Source organism: Hyperolius riggenbachi, chromosome 5 (assembly GCF_040937935.1).
Source record: "Hyperolius riggenbachi isolate aHypRig1 chromosome 5, aHypRig1.pri, whole genome shotgun sequence".
NCBI lineage: Eukaryota > Metazoa > Chordata > Amphibia > Anura > Hyperoliidae > Hyperolius > Hyperolius riggenbachi.
Window position 1 is genome coordinate 374,068,519 of NC_090650.1, and position 18,445 is coordinate 374,086,963.

The 18,445-nt window shown below is 44.6% G+C and overlaps 1 protein-coding gene across 1 annotated transcript in view; it reads left to right on the forward strand.

Moving 5' to 3' along the window:
- The window catches only part of LOC137519017 (carbonic anhydrase 3-like), a 69,573-nt gene that overhangs the window by 1,775 nt on the left and 49,353 nt on the right, over window positions 1-18,445 (forward strand). The window contains exon 2 of the mRNA XM_068237592.1: window positions 2,153-2,228. The gene's annotated coding sequence lies outside the window, so the exon portion shown is untranslated. The remainder of the gene's footprint in view (window positions 1-2,152; window positions 2,229-18,445) is intronic.

Below are 18,445 nucleotides of genomic sequence, written 5' to 3' on the forward strand. Positions count from 1 at the left end.
AGGAGGGACCATGCGTAGTACAGGTAAGCAAGATAGTTAGCCACACTTCCTGTGTCACTCGACATATAGGTTGTGAGAATGTGTGACACAATGTACCCATCACATTGCTGTGATCCTCGGGCTACCAACCCAAGTGCAATACTGCCAATACACATCCCATAAAATGAATCTGGGTTGCATCGAAAAACATAATATATGTATCAATTAAGCTGCATCGTTTTTTTGTTTTTTTTAAATCACCGGTATGAAAGATGAACAGAGGAATAGATATTCTGAGCTTAAGAACACTTTTTACTCAACTTACTCACATTATCAATAGTGTGGCAACCCAAAAACACCACATCCACATACAGTCAGGCCCCGAAAGAGAGTCTGAAGCCTTCTAAAAATGCTCTTTTTATTTGACAGTTATCTTGAGCAATATCAGCAGTGCTAAAACGCCGCATTCCTGCTTTGCAACAATGTAATTAGACTCCCCAAATCCCCGGGGGAAAATTGCGGTGATAGCTTCCTGGTAGAGGCAGAGCTTTGTGCCTTAGCTCTGCCTCTACTCACGTCAATCCCCGCTAATCGCCACCTCAACCCGCCCCTCTCAGTCTTCTTTCACTGCAAGTGGCAGGGAGAGGTGGAGATCCGCGCGAAGACAGACGCTAATGGAGACAGAGCTACAGCACTAAGCTCTGCCTCCCCGGGCAGCAAACTCCACTACCTGGAAAGTCATGGAATTTTGCCCCAGTATTTGGGGGGTTTAATTACTTCGTTCTGCTGTGGGAATGCAGCATTTTAGCTATGCTGATATTACTCAAGATAAATGTCAAATAAAAAGCATTTTTAGAAAACTTCAGACTTAAATATTGTGACATCGACACAATTCTACTATACACAACCCCAATGGATTTGAAATGAAATGAACATGATGTGCTTTAACTGCAGACAAAGAGAGGAGAGGGGCGCGCTAAGTCCTTTGAGTGATACTGATGTAATACAATAGGACAGGTCTCACCGGTTTAAGAAGCGGCCGGCACAGCGTGCACACAGCCCGGATACGCTTTGTCCCTCTTAGCCGAGCCGGGGACTGAGCTCCGGCGCAGGGCGGAGGTGACGTCATACACTCCAGGAAATGGAAAGTCCGTTGCCCAGTAACACCAGAACGCTCTGTACAGAGTCGCTGGCGCTCCGTGTCACTGGATGTTAATGCTGCAAAGCTCCATCGGGAGGCAAGGAGGAAGCACATATACTATAAAAGTATAAAGTTTTTAATAAAAACAACGCGTTTCGCGGAGATACAGTCTCCGCTTTATCAAGTTAATGCAGCTGCAGACAGTCAGCTTTAATTTGAAGGTATTCACATCCAAATCAGGTGAACGGTGTAGGAATTACACCAGTTTGCATATGTGCCTCCCACTTGTTGACCAAAAGTAACGGGACAGAATAATAATCATAAATCAAACTTTCACTTTTTAACACTTGGATGAAAATCCTTTGCAGTCAATTACAGTCTGAATTCTGGAACGCATAGACATCACCAGACGCTGGGTTTTATACCTGCTGATGCTCTGCCAGGCCTCTTTGCTTTCCTTCTTTCCTGTGCAAGAGTTCAGGTCCACTTTATTGGCTCAGTCTCTGACACATGAAACCAGGGTTCAAATCTCGGTGCTTGCTGTTTAGTAAGCCAGCACCTATTCAGTAGGAGACCGTGGGCAAGACTCCCTAACGCTGCTATTGCCTATAGAGCATGTCCTCAGGGCCGGAGCTACCATAGGAAAAAATGGGCAATTGCCCCAGGGCCCCAGAGCCTGTAGGGGCCCCCAAGGTGTCCCTCTCCCATCTTAACTATTGCTCCCCAGGGACTCTGTAGAGTCTGTTAAGTTGGGAGGTGGTCGGGGGAGGGTCAGCAGCCAGCTCAGGGGCCCAGGAGGGAAATTTGGCTGCACCAAAGGGCCTCAAATGATGCTTTTTGGTCAGGGGGTGTCTGTTTGGGGGCCCCAGGCTAATTTTGCCCTAGGGCCCAATTGTTACTTGAACCGGCCCTGCATGTCCTAGTAGCTGCTGCTCTGGCACTTTGAGTCCGCCAGGAAAAAAACGCAATATAAATGTTCAATGTCTTGTCTTGTCTACACAGCGTTCATTTACGGTGCTTGTTTTACACCAGCAGGGATAGAAGCATGAACTACTACAGTAAAGACAAGTGGAAGGTCGCAGAGTCCTGACCAACACATAGAAATGGGGTGAATACAGTATTTTAAAATGAATTTCAATGTTTTTTTTTGTTTTTGCATCATATTCTAGTTAAATGACTGCAATGTACTTTATTCCGATGCACTCTCAACCTCACATTTTACAAGCATTTACTGACGTTTTGTGACCGGCTTTTTCCTGGCACATGACAGAGCCAGAACCAATTTATTGGCCTTGTCTTTTTTCAGTCTGTACAGATCAAACGCAGTCAGTCAAGTCATTTGTATGCAGTTTTTCAAGCATGAGTGGTATTATATAAATATAAAACTGTCTAAAGCAATAAAGGCATAAACCTACCTTTGCTGAAGTACCTATATTTGTATAGTAAAAGGCAAGGTTTGTAAACTCACAGGCAACACACCCTCAGTTAATAGCTGTGTCAGGTTTCATCTTTAAAGTCTATCTAAAGTAGGGAAAATAAAAAAATTATACATACCCGGGGCTTCCTCCAACCCTCTCCAGGCTGTTCTCTCCCTAGCCATCCGCTCGCACCACCTGGGTCCTCCGCAATTCGGCCAGTATTTCCTTCAGTCGGGGCCAGTTGGAGTATGTCTGGCTGCACACTCCCCCCCCCCCCCATTGTACTCACATCACTAAGCGTAGTACTGTTCAGGCTCAGGACGCTCCCGGTGATTGACAGGAGCTCAATGGGGGCGTGCACGTGGCCGAGCCACGCATGCGCAGAACTCCCCCTACTAGAGGAATAGAGGAATTACTGGGCTGAGTAGGGGACGATCCAGGTGTCGCAGGAGGACGGTGAGGGAGTGATCAGCCCGAAGGGACCTGGAGGGAGCCCCAGGTATGTATAATTTTTTTTCTAACACCCCCTCCCCCCCCCCAGTTTCCTTTAAATGAGTGATCCAAGCTATTAATATAAAAAAAAAAAAAAAAAAAAAGATCCACTTACCTTGGACTCCCTCCAGCCTGTGGCAGCCGTCCTGTGCCCTCGCCGCAGCTCCGGTGGCTCCTGGTCTTCTCCGCTGGCGCAGCCAACCTTACCAGTTTAGGTTCCGGGTCGGCTTCTTCTGCGGGTCACGTGGTCTCTCTGATGTCATCAGGACGGTACTGCGCAGGCACAGAACTACTGCGCAGGTACTGAGGTCAGCTGAGAGGAGAAGACCGGGAGCCATCGGAGCTGCGGCGTGGGCACAGGACGGCTGCCACAGGCTGGAGGAAGCCTCAGGTAAGTGGATCCTTTTTTTTTTTTTATTAGCTTGGATGTATCCTATAACTTGATTTCCCCCCTTGTGAAAGTTTTCACTATTACACAGCTATTAGGCCTCTCATAAGTAACTAAAATAAGTACTTCTTGTGGACCACCAGACAATAAATACTTAGTTCTGCAAGATTTATATGTTTGACCTTTATTATCTTTAAAGAGAACCTGAACTGAAAATTAAAAGTCAAAATAAACATAAACACGTCATACTTACCTACCATGTAGTCTACTCATCAATCTCTTTCTCCTCTCCTGCATACAATTTGTCCACCGTGATCAATGGAATTCTCCGTCCTCCATTTTGAAAATGGACATTACTCCATAACAGCTTCCTGGTCAGTATGCTGTTAAACTGTAACATCTCCCACTGGAGCCATAGGGAAACATAGACTTTACCTTGCACATTCAGTTGTAACTGACAGCTGCTGATATATAACTGACAGCAACTGGTATATTTCAGTTCTGACAAAATCTTGTCAGAACTGGAAGTGATCACTGTAAGAAGAAAATGGTGAGCTTCTGAGAGGAAGTGACAGTGAGATAAGTATGTGATATTCCTTTGCAGCTATATCATGTGCTTATTTAAAATAATTTTACTCTTACGTGTCTCAGAATAGCACGCCTATTTGCTGCACTTAAACCCAAAAAAGTCACTTTTCACCCAGAAATTTGGAACTTCCTCTACACAGATAAATACAGAAAAGGAGGTATATCCTTTTGGTACAATTTACTCCTCTTCTCCAATACCTCCCCCCAGGGGCGTTTCTAGGGTCCTTGGAGATCGGGGGCACCTGTGGGCACCATGAGGTGAGTGGGCGTGGCCATGGGTGGGGCCAAATGTACATGAACTTAGCAGAAGTGTAAGCTACAGAAAACGGGCCTGCCCATCAAAATATTGGATGGAGCCCCCTGTCCTTTATTTGGATAATTTACAATCAGTATAGGCATAGATCAAAGATGTATACGCACATACAATTTTGATTGGTCAATCACTGACCCCCAATTTTACCACCCCCATGCAGTAAGTGGGCCAACAGACAATGAATTTTATGAACAAAGCTAAAATTGACTAATCAAAATTGTATGTGAGTACCAGGCTTTACAGCTAATACTGTACATACTGAAAGTAGCAGGGATCAGCATACAGGAAGCAGTAGATTTGGGCGCATGAGACAAGTGGACAAAAAGGGCGCCCCATTCACTTCCATTATAAATATCGTTTAATTGGCGCTGAACAGGGAAAAAAAGGCGCCGGAGATTATTAACGTTTTAACAAACGGCGCCCGGAGATTTTTAAGGATTTATAACGGCGCCCGGAGATTTTTAAGGATTTATAACTATGTTTGTGATGATTTAAGTTTACAAAATGAGCCCGTGACGAATAACGTTTATGAAGATACTAAATCACTATTTCTAAAACATTTCTAAAACATTATTATCCACCCAAAAAAAGAATTTACATTTTTTTCTTTACATTTTTTATTTATTAATGTCTGTAAAACATTATTATCCATAGGGGGTTTTAGGTTTAGGCACCAACAGGGGGGTCTTAGGTTTAGGCACCAACTGGGGGGTCTTAGGTTTAGGCACCAACAGGGGGGTCTTAGGTTTAGGCACCAACTGGGGGGTCTTAGGTTTAGGCACCAACTGGGGGGTCTTAGGTTTAGGCACCAACAGGGGGGTCTTAGGTTTAGGCACCAACAGGGGGGTCTTAGGTTTAGGCACCAACTGGGGGGTCTTAGGTTTAGGCACCAACTGGGGGGTCTTAGGTTTAGGCACCAACAGGGGGGTCTTAGGTTTAGGCACCAACAGGGGGTCTAGGGGTTAGGGATAGGTACAGGGAGGGTTTTTAATAAACGTAAATATAAGTTTCACTTTACAAACAGGGAAGATTAACGTTTTAAGAATTGCCGATCTCATACACATTATTTAGTGATTTATAAATTCTTAAAACACTATTTATAAATGAAATTCTACACAATATTTCTATAAACGATATTTCTATTTATCGTTTATACCACGCGCCCTTTTTTCCCGACGCCCTTTTCGTACGTACGCCAGCATACAATATAGCTGGTTTACAATCAGTAAAGGCACAGAGTAACACCTTACACTGTACACACTGGAGGTAAATCAGCACACAGTGCAGGCACTAGAGAACAGCGTATACTGTACATACTGTAGGCAGCAGAATTCAGCACACTGCAGCTAGCGTGCCAAAAATATGAGGATCACGTTGTGCGGCGTGCTTATCGCGCCGCACCGAAAAATGGGTGGGCCATGGACCAGAATATAGGTGTGGTAACGGGTGGAGACAAATCTACATGAACCTAGCAATGGTGGGACATTAGATTATGACAGTGGTGGCGAACCTTTTGGAGGCCGAGTGCCCAAACTGCAACCCAAAAGTCACTTATCTATCGCAAAGTGGCAACAGCAATTTAAACTAAATACTGTACTAACGTTTTAACTCATACATGAACATTATGGAAAATCCAAGTTGAAAATAAACTGTGAAGATAAACAATTTCATCCATCCTACTCCTGAAAAATGTATTCAATTTTTTAGAACCTCCCAGTTTTATTTTCTGTTTTAAAAAGCTAAAAAAGTAGCTTACATCCGAAAATGGCGCAGGGAGAAAAATGGCGCACCGTTCTGCCGATAAATAAAACGCTATTTACCGTTTTGCAGAGCGGTGCGCCATGAAAAACCATGCAGGGGGCTGGGGTCGGTAGTACAGGCAGCGGGGGCTGTTAGTGTAGGCAGCGGGGGGGGGGGGGGGCTGGAGGAGAGAGGCAGCGGGACACTGGAGGGCATAGGTATCGGATGTATGCAGAGGCATACGTTACCTTGTCCTGGGCCGGCGATCGCTCCTTCCCTCCGCTCCTTCCATTTGTTTGCTGTATTCCTGCAGCCGGCCAATCACCATGCGGAGACTGAAGCCACATGGTGATTGGCCGGCTGCAGGACTACAGTAAATGAATAGAGGAAGTGAAGGAGCGGAGGAAAGGAGCGATCGGCGGCCGGGACAAGGTAACGTATGGCTCTGCACATCCTCCCCCGATGCCTATGCCCTCCAGCGTCCCGCTGCCTCTCTCTCTCTCTCTCCTCCCCCGACCCCCGCTGCATTATTGACCACTTATAACGCTATTTAGCGTTATAAGTGTAAGGCACACTGCCTGCGCCATTTTTTAACACTTATAACGCTAAATAGCGTTATATAATGTAAGTCTATGGGGCGCCCTTTTTATCCCCCTGGCGCTGTGCGCCATTTTTAACTGACACCAAAAAAGTAGGTTTAATGCTATTGTCTCATATGATAAGGATTCAGCTTTTCCCATAGTCTCGCAGTTAGCAATCATGTGACCCCCAACAAGACAAATTCAGCAATCATGAGGCCCCCAACAAATCATGAGGCCCCCAACAAGACAAATTCATCAATCATGAGGCCTCCAACAAATCATGAGGCCCCCAACAAGACAAATTCAGCAATCATGAGGCCCCCAACAAATCATGAGGCCCCCAACAAGACAAATTCAGCAATCTTGAGGCCCCCAACAAATCATAAGGCTCCCAACAAGACAAATTCAGCAGTCATGAGGCACATAAATAGACAGCATTTCACATAAATAGGCAGAATGCCCGCTTAATATGGTAGCCCTCCAAGTTAGGTAGTGAGTGACAGGGACCCCCCAGGTTAGCTAGTGAGTGACAGGCGCCTCCAGTTTGGTAGTGAGTGACAGGGACCCCGATAGTGAGTGCCAGGGAGCCCCTTTAGGCACTGAGTGAGTGCCAGGGAGCCCCTTTAGGCACTGAGTGAGTGCCAGGGAGCCCCTTCAGGCAGTGAGTGAGTGACAGGGAGGCCCTTTAGGTAGTGTGTGAGTCAGGGGCGTAGCAATAGGGGTTGCAGAGGTTGCGACCGCATCGGGGCCCTTGGGCCAGAGGGGCCCCGAAGGGCCCTACCTCAACTACAATATTAGCTCTATATTGGTCCTGTGCTCATAATAATAACTTCTATAGCTACTTTGAATAGTGGTAATAATTAACAAACTGTTCCCCAACCCCTTCCTGCACCTCTAACACTGTAGTTGCCCATGGCAGGTTTTGGTGCGCCGTATCAGTTGCTATGTATAGAGTGCTTGGGGGGCCCCATGTAAAACTTGCATCGGGGCCCACAACTCCTTATCTACGCCACTGATGTGAGTGACAGGGAGCCCTTTCAGGCAGTGAGTGAGTGACAGGGAGGCCCTTTAGGTAGTGAGTGAGTGCCAGGGAGCCCCTTCAGGCAGTGAGTGAGTGCCAGGGAGCCCCTTCAGGCAGTGAGTGAGTGACAGGGAGGCCCTTTAGGTAGTAAGTGAGTGACAGGGAGCCCCTTCAGGTAGTGAGTGAGTGACAGGGAGGCCCTTTAGGTAGTGAGTGAGTGCCAGGGAGCCCCTTCAGGCAGTGAGTGAGTGCCAGGGAGCCCCTTCAGGCAGTGAGTGAGTGACAGGGAGCCCTTTAGGCAGTGAGTGAGTGACAGGGCCCCTTTAGGCAGTGAGTGAGTGCCAGGGAGCTCCTTTAGGCAGTGAGTGAGTGACAGGGATCCCCTTTAGGCAGTGAGTGAGTGCCAGGGAGCCCCTTTAGGCAGTGAGTGAGTGCCAGGGAGGCCCTTTAGTTAGTGAGTGAGTGACAGTGAGGCCCTTTAGGTAGTGAGTGAGTGCCAGGGAGCCCCTTTAGGCAGTGAGTGAGTGCCAGGGAGCCCCTTTAGGAAGTAAGTGAGTGACAGGGAGGCCCTTTAGGTAGTGAGTGAGTGACAGTGAGGCCCTTTAGGCAGTGAGTGAGTGCCAGGGAGCCCCTTTAGGCAGTGAGTGAGTGCCAGGGAGCCCCTTTAGGGAGTGAGTGACAGGGAGGCCCTTTAGGGAGTGATTGAGTGACAGGGAGGCCCCCTAGGGAGTGAGTGACAGGGAGCCCCTTTAGGAAGTGAGTGAGTGCCAGGGAGCCCCTTTAGGGAGTGAGTGAGTGACAGGGAGGCTCAACCTCTAGCCGCCGCTCCCCCCCTTACCTTGCAGCAGACCTCAGGATCAGCGGCGACCCGACCAGTACCAGCGGGCGCCGGACGCACCCGCTCGATATGCGGAAGTGATGTCACTTCCGCATATCAGTGCGGGCGCTGGGTCCTAGCGCCCGCACGATTGGTCGCCGACTCGCCGCCTGATGCTGAGGTCTGACTGAGTGTGACGCGGCGGCGGCTGCGCTGACAGAGGGGGTGAGTAGCGGGCGGAGATCCGTGGCACCCCAGGACAGATTGGGGGCACGTGCCCCCCCAAAATAGGGCTAGCGACGCCCCTGCCTCCCCCTTACAGAGATACCTTAGAATATGGGAATATGATCTATGGATATCTATTCCAATACAACATTTCTACTCTTCTCGAGCATTAATTTAGAAATATTCCAAATGCCTTTCTCACTCAGAGACCGCTAGGAAAGTCATTTTTAAATGGTATTTGTCTCCACATTTATTATCTAAAATGTCATTAAATTATACATCTGAATGTTGGAGGAATTGCCAGCAGCTCGGTACAATCTCACACATATTATGGTCATGCCCTATATTAACTCCCTTCTGGAACCAGATATCCAATCTTCTAACAGCCATAACAGGTATCAGCACCTCCATGACACCCCAACTAGCTTTATTTTCGATAGGTATTGATCATTACCCAACTGAGCTTCGATTAGTAACCACACACATTTTATGCGCTGCTAGGCACCTACTGTTGAGTAACTGGAAACAAACCAACATTCCCACACTTCCTCAAGTCTTAAATCTAGTAGATCATAATCTCAAAATGGAATATCTTCTCAGACTAAGACAAGGTCACATCAGCATTTGGCAGGATAAATGGTCCTTTGACTGGGAAAACGTCCTTGCAATAAACTAACTACTATCTAGTCCTTGGTATGATAGTATTCATTAATAGCCATTAGAATGGTTTACGATGAACCATATCCATCAACTCAATAACCAGAAATGTTCCCCTTACCTCCCCTTCTCCCTCCCCTATATACTCCCTCTGATCGACTTTCTTTTCTAACTGGATGCCCTAGTCATGGTAGAAGTAGACTGAGGCCTATGCAGTTTTGATCCTAATATACTAAGGCTTCTTTAGATACACCTTATTACTGTGTTTGTTATATTGTTATTTAGTTACAGTGCTAGACTCCAACCTAAGTACAATTGAACCTGTTTACAATCATATGTTTTGAGTTTTATGTTACTATAAGTATTGTAGACCCTCTATGTATCTTGAGATGAACACTTATAGTAATGCATATTTAAGCAAAACGAATGTGTTTATGAAGCATCGTATCTGTATATGGTCCACTAGACCACTTGTTTAAAAATTCCAATAAAGATTTATTTACAAAAAAAAATAATTTTACTCAGTTCAGGTTCCCTTTAAGCATGAACAGTTCCAGGCCATGATAAGCATACGTGCGCACATACTGCAGCAAGTTAGAGCTCTACATTCACTTGACTCCTTGACACTCACATACACGGAGGCAGGAAATTTGGGCGCATGAGGCAAGTGGACAACAAGGGCACCGCCATTCACTCCCATATTAAATATCATTTGACAGGCACCGAACAGCAAAAAAGGGCACCCGGAGATTATTAACGTTTTTCAAACTGCGCTTGTGGTGATTTAAGTTTACAAAATGCGCCCGAGATGAATCACGTTTTCAAATACACTAAACATATCTGTCGTATTTAACTAAACCGTTATTTAAAATTTTATCACTTACTGTTTGTAATACATTATTATCCACACAATAAAGCAATCACTAAGGGGGGTCTTAGAGTTAGGCACCAACGGGGGGGATTTAGGGTTAGGCACCACCAGGGGGGTCTTAGGTTTAGGCACCACTAGGGGGGTCTTAGGTTTAGACACCACCTGGGGGGTCTTAGCGTTAGACACCACCAGGAGGGTCTTAGGGTTAGGTGCCACCAGGGGGGTCTTAGGGTTAGGCACCACCAGGGGGCTCTTAGGGTTAGGCACCACCAGGGGGTCTTAGGATTAGGCACCACCAGGTGAGTCTTAGGTTTAGGCACCTCCAGGGGGATTTAGGGTTAGGCATCACCAGGGAGGTCTTAGGGTTAGACACCACCAGGAGAGTCTTAGGGTTAGGCACCACCAGGAGGGTCTTAGGGTTAGGCACCACCAGGAGGGTCTTAGGGTTAGGCACCACCTGGGGATCTTAGGGTTAGGCACCACCTGGGGGTCTTAGGATTAGGCACCACCGGAGGGGGTTTAGGGTTAGGCGCCACCAGGGGGCTCTTAGGGTTAGGCGCCACTAGGGTGCTCTTAGGGTTAGGCACCACCAGGGGATCTTAGGATTAGGCACCACCAGGTGAGTCTTAGGGTTAGGCACCACCAGGGGGATTTAGTGTTAGGCACCACCGGGGGGGGGGGGGGGTTTATTACATGAAAAAATGATAAATGAAACTTATACACAATATTATACAACTGTAACGATTATACATATATTATCGTTTTTAACAAACGTAATTATAAGTTTCACTCGCAAAATAGAGAAGATTATTGTATTTACAATTTGCGATTTCATAGACATTTTTAAAGGTTTTCATTTGTAAAACATTATTGTAAACAAAATACAACACAATATTTTTTATAAACGCTATTACCGCTTATCGTTTACATCACGTGCCCTTTTTTCCCGACGATCAGTATGTAAATCATAATATATTTTTTACAGTCACTATGTGTAAAACATTATTATCCACATAATAAAGCAATCACTAAGGGGGGTCTTAGGGTTAGGCACCAACGGGGGGGATTTAGGGTTAGGCACCACCAGGGGGGTCTTAGGTTTAGGCACCACTAGGAGGGTCTTAGGGTTAGGCACCACCAGGAGGGTCTTAGGGTTAGGCACCACCAGGGGGGTCTTAGGGTTAGGCACCCCCTGGGGGTCTTAGGGCTAGGCACCACCTGGGGTCTTAGGATTAGGCACCACCAGAGGGGGTTTAGGGTTAGGCATCACCAGGGAGGTCTTAGGGTTAGACACCACCAGGAGGGTCTTAGGGTTAGGCACCACCAGGAGGGTCTTAGGGTTAGGCACCACCAGGGGATCTTAGGATTAGGCACCACCAGGTGAGTCTTAGGGTTAGGCACCACCAGGGGGGATTTAGTGTTAGGGACCACCGGGGGGGGGGGTCTAAGGGTTAGGGATAGGTAGAGGGAGAGTTCTGAGTGAGAGTAGGGTTAGGTTTAGTTGTAGTAAAATGTTAGTAATATTTACTAATGTTTTACTACAGTTATTACGAACATACTTATATTATTTTTTTTCATTCATTGTAATAAACAATATTTTCAGATTTTATTACATGAAAAAATGATAAATGAAACTTATACACAATATTATACAACTGTAACGATTATACATATATTATCGTTTTTAACAAACGTAATTATAAGTTTCACTCGCAAAATAGAGAAGATTATTGTATTTACAATTTGCGATTTCATAGACATTTTTAAAGGTTTTCATTTGTAAAACATTATTGTAAACAAAATACAACACAATATTTTTTATAAACGCTATTACCGCTTATCGTTTACATCACGTGCCCTTTTTTCCCGACGCCCGACGATCAGTATGTAAATCATAATATAATTTTTACAGTCACTATGTGTAAAACATTATTATCCACATAATAAAGCAATCACTAAGGGGGGTCTTAGGGTTAGGCACCAACGGGGGGGATTTAGGGTTAGGCACCACCAGGGGGGTCTTAGGTTTAGGCACCACTAGGAGGGTCTTAGGGTTAGGCACCACCAGGAGGGTCTTAGGGTTAGGCACCACCAGGGGGGTCTTAGGGTTAGGCACCCCCTGGGGGTCTTAGGGCTAGGCACCACCTGGGGTCTTAGGATTAGGCACCACCAGAGGGGGTTTAGGGTTAGGCATCACCAGGGAGGTCTTAGGGTTAGACACCACCAGGAGGGTCTTAGGGTTAGGCACCACCAGGAGGGTCTTAGGGTTAGGCACCACCAGGGGATCTTAGGATTAGGCACCACCAGGTGAGTCTTAGGGTTAGGCACCACCAGGGGGGATTTAGTGTTAGGGACCACCGGGGGGGGGTCTAAGGGTTAGGGATAGGTAGAGGGAGAGTTCTGAGTGAGAGTAGGGTTAGGTTTAGTTGTAGTAAAATGTTAGTAATATTTACTAATGTTTTACTACAGTTATTACGAACATACTTATATTATTTTTTTTCATTCATTGTAATAAACAATATTTTCAGATTTTATTACATGAAAAAATGATAAATGAAACTTATACACAATATTATACAACTGTAACGATTATACATATATTATCGTTTTTAACAAACGTAATTATAAGTTTCACTCGCAAAATAGAGAAGATTATTGTATCTACAATTTGCGTATTCATAGACATTTTTAAAGGTTTTCATTTGTAAAACATTATTGTAAACAAAATACAACACAATATTTTTATAAACGCTATTACCGCTTATCGTTTACATCACGTGCCCTTTTTTCCCGACGCCCTTTTTGCATTAGTGCCCCATACACACCCAACTAGAGGTTAGCACCACCACTAGCAGAGTATGTCAAACAGAGGCACTGCAGAGGTTTTCAGGCCTCAGCAGAAGGGCCTTGTCATAGGTAGCATTCACAAGCATTGCTTGCCTATTATGGTCACTCAATAACTACAGTATCTATAGTCTCAGAACTGAAGATTCCATGGACTACGGGGTATCCAACGTAAACCAGTGATCAGAGATTTCAGAAGACGTGGTAGAGGCGATTGCCTGTTGTGCTGTAAGTGGTGCCTTACTGGAAGAGGTTTTCTGTGTAGCTGTGTGGGTCTGTGACCTACAGATGCACCCACCTGTCCACAGGCAATATGGAACTCCTGCCCTTTGTCACAGTGAATCAGTCTTGGATCTCAGAAACTTTCCACGTTCTCCTAACAGAAGATTTCCCCAATTAGCTATAGCAGGCTGCCAACTCTCTTTGTTTATGACTGAGCATATATTTATTTATAGAATCTGAAAGCACACACTCTTCCCTCTAGGTGGTAGTGCATCTATCATTGTCATTCCTGTCTTGGTATTCCCCTCTCGATGCTTGTAGTCATGATAAACTAATTTGTGCCAACTAACCAAATTCTAGCATAACCCCTTTTCTCTTCTCAAACCCTCCACCCCACCCTACTTCTCTTGGGGGCTGTGGATGCCCAAATTACTGCTCTATGCCACAATAAAAAAGAAAATTAAGTTTTTGTTTTATTTTTGTGATGGGGCGGTGATTGGTGATAGGGGGGGGTTAAGGTTAAGCAGGGGGCATGGACGACGACTGGGCTGGTTAGGGTTAAGCATCAGGTAGGGTGTTTGTGCAGGGGTTAGTTAGGATTAGGCATCAGGTAGGGTGTTTGTTCGGCAGGCTGGTCAGGGTTAGACATCAGGTACAGTGTTTGGGAGGGGGGGGGGGTAGGATTAGGCTGCAGGTGTGTGTGTGTGTGTGGGGGGGGAGAGGTGAGGTGGTTAGGGTTAGACTTCAGGTACAGTGTTGGGGGGGGGGGGGGTTAGGATTAGGCTGCAGGTGTGTGTGTGTGGGGGGGGGGAGGTGAGGTGGTTAGGGTTAGACTTCAGGTACAGTGTTTGGGGGGGGAGGGTGGTTAGGATTAGGCTGCAGGTGTGTGTGTGTGTGTGTGTGGGGGGGGGGTGAGGTGGTTAGGGTTAGACATCAGGTACAGTGTTTGGGGGGGGGGGGGGGTTGGTTAGGATTAGGCTGCAGGTGTGTGTGTGTGGGGGGGGGAGGTGGTTAGGGTTAGGCATCAGGGAGTAGGGTTAGGTTTAGTTGTAGTAAAATACTGGTATTTAACACCAATATTTTACGATCCTTCTTTACACTTTTATAGCAGAATATTGGTAAATTTACTGATATTCTACTATTGACTTTACTGGGTGCCCAAATTTCAGGCACCCTTTTATTAGGTATGCTAGCAGGACAGCCAGGCAATCTGCATTGTTTATAAGGCAATCAATATGTCAGCTTCCATATCCCTCTCAGTTTAGCTGTGCCTTAATTGAAGCCCAGCAAAATAGGTTGTGGCCCTGACAAATACTACATTTTCATTTACAACATTCAGTCTTACCCTGAATAATGGTACACATGTATTAGTTGTTCCCCACAGTGCTTGCATCTGTCACTGGAGGATTTACCCAGATAAGCCGGGTCACTAATGCCTGCGTTCTAAACATCCTTGTCACCATTCTAAAGATAATGTATGTCAGTGCATGCAATTCTACGTCATACACAAGTTCAAAGCATTTCTCCATGCTGTATAGTGATCTATAAAGTGTGATATGCCCTCTTTGCTAATCTTTTCACCAATTTGTCTCTTTCATATTTTTTCTTATTACTAAAAAGGTTATATTTATTTTATTTATGTATTGTATTTATAAAGCGCCAACATATTAGGCAGCACTGAACATTAGTTAAGGTTACAGACAATATTTGGGGGTGACAGCAATAAGACAATACAGGAATACATGCAGATACAGATAACCTTGCCAATGGAGGATGTGCATAGGGAGAACAGTAGGGGGCCAAGGACTGAGCCTTGGGGGACTCTCATCGAAAGGTGGTTGGGGGTGGATGAGGACTCAATTATAGTTATAATTTACTTCCATACTTCCACTACTTTTTGTTTAGTTTAAAGGGGTTCTTTCACGAATGAGGAAAAAATAAAAAGTGGTTTATGCATAAACTATTAAACAACCTTGTAAAATAGTGTAAAAAGTTTTTTTAAAAAAATGAATGGTTTCATCAATATAACATGTATTGTAAATAGTGACGGATGACGGCTGGGAGGCTAAACCATTTGTTAGGGGTGTTTTTTTTTTTTTTTTTACTTTCTTTTCACAACCATAACTGCTGCCTACATAGTTTTCAGTGGTATAACCCACTTCTAGTAGGAATCGCCGTTATAACCCTAATAGCTGAGCTGCTGAATATGTGTTTACATTGTTGCTAGGCAACCAGACCCTGGATGCAGAGACTCCTTTTGTGAAAAGAGTCATAAGCTGCAGGGAGAATCAGTCCCATCTACACCACGATTCTTTGTCAGATACGATTCAATTTGATTCGATTCATTGATATGATTTGATTCAATCTGACATGTCCGATTCATGATTCGATTCAAATTGAATCGAATCAAAAATCAGACATGTCAGATTGAATCAAATAAAATCAATGAATCGAATCAAATTGAATCGAATCTGACAAAGAACCATATGGTGTAGATGGGACTGATTCTCCATGCAGCTTATAACTCTTTTCACAAAACCAGTCTCTGCAGCTTCTGGTTGCCTAGCAACAATGTAAACACATATTCAGCAGCTCAGCAGAGTTCGGCAGTTATAGATTCCTGCTAGAAGTGGGTTATACCACTGAAAACTATGTAAGCAGCAGTTATGGTTGTAAAAGAAAGTAAAAAAAAAAACACCCCTAACAAATGGATTAGCCTCCCAGTCCTTCATATGTCACTATTTACAATACATGTTATATTGATGAAACCATTCATTTTAAAAAAAAACTTTTTACACTATTTTAGAAGGATATTTAATAGTTTATGCATAAACCACTTATTAATTTTTTCCTCATTCGCGGAAGAACCCCTTTGAGAAAAATGTACACTGTGTGGATGGACCACAGACATGTATGTGAATGCATTGTGTCCTTATGTGAGGCCTGGAACGCAATCGCTAGTGTTTTTAATTAACGTTTTGTAAGCCATTTCATGAGTGTTTTCTGGCGATTTTGGTAGCGATTTTAAAAAGTGTAAGCTTTTTGCCAGCGATTGTGATAGCGATTTGCGATTAGCGATTTTAATTCTGATTGATCCTTTCAATCTATATATATAAAATCGATTGTATGTATGTGTGTGTGTGTGTGTGTGTGTGTGTGTGTGTATGTATGTGCCACGATCACTCGAAATTGGCTTGACCGATTTGAACGAAACTTGGTATGCAGATCCCTTACTACCTGGGATGATATGTTCTGGGGGTCTCGCGTCCCCCCTCCACACATGGGCGGAGCTACAAACAGCAAATCAGATTTCACCCATTCAAGTCAATGGAAAAAATGCAAAAGGCTGCCATTCTCACAGTAATCAAGCCAGAGTCCCCACACTTGGCACAGTTGGTCACTTGGTGACCGAGGTTACAAATCCAGGAAAAGTGGGCGGAGCATAAAACAGCCTATCAAATTTCAGTCATGCATTTTAAATGTGAAAATGTAAACTGCAGCCATTCTTAGACTGTTAATTGCAGGGTTCTCAAACTTGACACAGTTGGTCACTGGGTGAATGCGATTAAGATTCAAGCAAGTGGGTGGAGCCTACAACAGCCAATCAAAATTCACCTGTTGATTTTCAAGGGGAATATTTAAACTGCTGCTATTCTTACACTTTTAATGGCAGAGAATTCAAACTTGCTACAGTCGGTCATCGGGTGACTGGGGTTCAAAATCACTAAAGGGGCGGGGCCACAAACAGCCAATCAGATCTCCTTGGTGGATAAACTGCTTCCATTCACACATTTTTGATGCCAGGAACCTGAAAGCTCACAAACTTGGTCATTGAGTGACTGTGTGTCCAGGTTACAAAAAGTGGGTGGAGCCAAAAACAACATTTACTGGGAAAATATAAACTGCAGCCATTCTTACACCGTTAATGAGAGGGTTCTCAAACTTTGCACAGTTGGTCACTGGGTGAATGAGATTAAGATTTTGGAAGGTGGGTGGAGCCTACAACAGCCAATAAAAATTCACCTTTTTATTTTCAAAGGGAATATTTAAGCTGCTACCATTCTCTTATACTGTTAATAGCAGATGCCTCAAACCTGGTACAATTGGTCACTGGGTGACTTGGGTTCAAATTCAGAAAGAGGGCGGAGCCACAAACAGACAGATTTGTTTATTTTTCAATGGGAATATACAAAGTATTGATACCAAGGACCCCAAAACTTGATAATTGAGTGACTATATGTCAAGATTAGAAAAAGTGGGCGGTGCCAACAACTACATTTTTAACATGGCAGGGTTCCCAAACTTGACACAATTGGCCACTGGATGACTGGGATGAGTATTCAGAAATGTACGTGGAGCCTACAACAGCCAATCAAAATTTACCTATTGATTTTCAAGAGGAATATTCACATTGCTACCATTCTTACACTGTTAATGGCAGAGGCCTCAAACCTGATACAGTCAGTCATTGCAAAGTAAAAATAGAGGCGCCAAAACAGGATAAGATAAATTTAAAAACCGTTTAAAATGAGGGGGTGGGTGGAACCAATACCCTCAAAAATGACCAGGCTAAATACAAGCCGTAATAACAAACAGATATTTATTGGTCTCCAGAAATAATGCAACGCGTTTCACGGGCACACATCCCGCTTCATCAGGCAATCTGAGGTAGGAGAACACTGGGGAAAAAAAGAAAACAGAAAAAACAATGCTAGGAGGTACTCAAATATCTTTTCATCACAATTTTTCATAACACCCTTATCATTCTAATAAACTTCCATCTGGTTCTATCAGTGAGTGGTAGTGATGTCTTATAGAGAAAAGACTAGCCCTGTGACAAAATAGGTCCAACCACCCCGTGGTGGGAAACGTTTATATGCATGTATATAGTCAGCAGCTAATGAGGCAATGTTGTCCATGCACGGCGGCATGTGAAAGTATTAGTGTAAAAACCCAATAACACTTACCAGATATAGGTCAATTGTGAGCTAGAGCGCCTCTGTAGTATGGGTGCGCACTCCTTGGATCCTTTTAATGAATGGCTGAGAACTGGAACTCCCGCCGAGCGGGTCTGGGGGCCGGAAAAGGATCTGACGCAAGGGCAGCACCATATGTCATGTGTACATTGCATCATTGTAAAGAATAGGG